General features: G+C 41.9%; 1 non-coding gene across 1 annotated transcript; it reads right to left on the reverse strand.

Annotated features, from left to right (window-relative positions):
• Positions 1 to 1,743: 1,743 nt before the first annotated feature.
• LOC141636246 (small nucleolar RNA R71) lies at positions 1,744 to 1,850 on the reverse strand. Its single transcript, XR_012540871.1, has one exon. It is a non-coding gene; the product is annotated as a small nucleolar RNA R71 (small nucleolar RNA).
• Positions 1,851 to 2,888: the final 1,038 nt, after the last annotated feature.

Here is a 2,888-nt window from a genome sequence, read left to right on the forward strand (position 1 = left end):
ATCTACTCGATCGAGTAGATGCTGCTGAAGAATTGCTCGATCGAGTGGTTTTAATCCACTCGATCGAGTGGTTTCGCTGGTTTGGGCTTTAAAACAGCCCGTGTTATGTTTATTTCGCTAAACTCAATTACCTTGCTATTTAAGCACCCTTTACTAGGTCATTAGGATCTATCTTTTCATCTATCTTTCTATTATCTGAAACTTTCTACTGTAAACTTTACTGCGTTGCTTATTTCCTTTCACTGTAACTTTGTTCTTGGGATTATTTCACTCGGATTTTGTGTTCTTTACGCCGGATTCGCTTGGATTGTAATTCCTTTCTCTTTCCTTATTAATAATTAATCATTGTTTGCTTTAATTTCTTGTTTACTCCATTTAATTCCTTTGCCCTAATTTCTCTTTTATGCAATTTACTTATTATTTCATTATGTTTACTGCTGGAAAATTATCTGCTGTTAGTTTAATTAGCGACATGAGTAGCCAAACCCCTTCATGTTGGGATTAGGGAATCTGTCGTAGGAATGTGACGATGTAGTGAATGAATTAGATGAATTGATTATAAGGCGCTGTCACCATAGCAATTTAATTGTATTTATTCGACTTAGTAGAGTGCACACTTCTGAGTTAACCTTTAATCTGGCTAAAACTAATCCTAGATCGAAAGATTGGACTAAATAGGCCTGCTATGAACAGTAGACTACCCTGACGAGAATGAAAATTAAGCTAGTGGTATTTTAGGATAGAAAGTGGACCGAAAGGACCTTTCAACATCCGTCTTACATTAATTCGTCTGAGTCATTTACAGCTGTGTCACTGGACTACCGTAGTGAACCGAAATCCTGACATGTCCCTCTCTATCTGATAGTTTAATCTTATTTCTCTGCTCTTGCCCTTTATTTCTCTTTCCTTTAAAACTCGTAGCTTAGATAACAATTCAAACAACCCCCCCCCCCCCTAATTTGTGACCAAATAGACGGATTTCTACAGATATCTTGCCTCCCTGTGGAGATCGACCTGACTTCCCTAGCTATATAGTTAGTCTAGTTAGTTTATTTTTTACAGGTACGCGACAGACGTGTCAAATTTTGGCGCCGTTGCCGGGGAGGCAATTGCCCTATTTGTTTTCGTTCCGTTTATTTTATCCGTCTCAGGGAATTTTTATTCCTTGAGGCTGTTCTTATTATTTTCTTTCAGTGTTGTTTATGCCCAGGTCAGACAGGTTTGAATTAGTTTCAGTTGATTCAGAGCCAGAGAGACTATTCAGGCATAGACTCCATCTGCAGAGAAAATAACGAAAGGAAGACTTGAGTACTTTCGAGCCAGAGCTACATCACTCTCTTTTCGAAGACAGACCGATTTCTACAGTAAAGATGCCTAAGCTTTCCACTTATTCAGTGCCTAAAGCATCCTCTATTCCGAAGGGTTTCAATCTCCAGACTGAGGATGGGAATACATTCGACATCCGTCCTTCTTATATCAATCTGGTGGAGAGAAATATTTATAGAGGTGTGGCGGTGAAGATACGAGGAAGCATATGGAGACCTTTACCGATTCTTGTTCCACTATCCCCGCCACTAAGGGGGTAACTCAAGATAAGATTAAGGAGGTTCTATTTCCTTTCTCTTTAGCTGATTCGCGGGGAGTGGTCGATCGACTTGGACCGCACAATTTCTTTGGGGTTCTGATTGGGAGTCTCTTACTCTTGTATTTTACAAGAGATACTTCCCTCCACAACGCACCAATCTGCTGAGGGCCAAGATTACTATTTTCAGACAGGCTCCCGATGAAAGTTTCTATGAGGCATGGTCGCAATTCAAGAAGTTGGTGAGGTCTATCCCTCACCATGGTTTTGACCCATGGTTTCTAGCTAATCAGTTCTACAATGGGTTGTATGACGACCAAAGAGCCATACTTGATGCGGCATCTAGTAGGAGATTTCAGGAGAACACCGATGATGATAAGGGGTGGTCTCTTATTGAAGAGATGGCTAATCACAATGCTGAGTATGGAAACCCGAGGGATGGGATTAGAACAGTTCATGCAGTTGATAAGCAGGTTTTGGCTCAGCTGGAGACCATGAATACTAGATTTGACAAGTTGGAGTTACAAGCTGCTGGGGAGCCTCAGACGGTCCATGTTCTTACTAGAGGAGAGACCGTTTCTTATGAGAGATGTGGGAGTAATGATGGCCACACTGCTGTTGGCTGTCTTGTAGAGAAGGAACAAGTCCTTGCCTTTCAGCAATATAGGCAAGAAGGAGGTTCCTATTACAATAATCAAGGGGCAGTCCACCCCAATTTGAGGTGGACTAGTCAAAATGTGCTCAATCCTTCACCTCCTCCGCACCAGCAGCAGCCTTATGTTCCTCCACACAAGAATCAACAAGGCTTTCAGAATCCTCCTTCCTTTGCTCCTTCTAACCACGGTGCATCCTCTTCCGGTGGGGTGAGTGAAATTGGGGAGCTTAAGTCTATATTGCAAGCTTTTACAAAGCAGTTTCAGCTGAGTGATCAACAGAAAAATGCGTCCATAAAGGCACTTGAAACTCAAGTTATCCAACTAGCCATGAATCAATCCTCAAGAAAGCAGGGTCAATTACCGACTCAAAATGAGAAGAATCCACACGAGACGGTAAACTTGATAAATATGAGAAGCGGTCGTTCTTATGAGGGACCGGAATTACAAAAATCAGACCCGAGGAGAGCTGTAACTGATGATGAACAGTGTTCTATCGAAGAAAGTGAGCTCACAGCAAAGCAAGTGCTCGATCGATTGGTTTCAGGTGGTCGATCGAGCATATTTGGGCAAGAAAGTGCTCGATCGAGTGGTTTTTCCACTCGATCAAGTGAACAAGAAAATGGCACTGGTCGATCGAGTAGTTTATCTAC

The sequence above is a fragment of the Silene latifolia genome, chromosome Y, assembly GCF_048544455.1.
Source record: "Silene latifolia isolate original U9 population chromosome Y, ASM4854445v1, whole genome shotgun sequence".
In the NCBI taxonomy this organism is placed as follows: Eukaryota; Viridiplantae; Streptophyta; class Magnoliopsida; order Caryophyllales; family Caryophyllaceae; genus Silene; species Silene latifolia.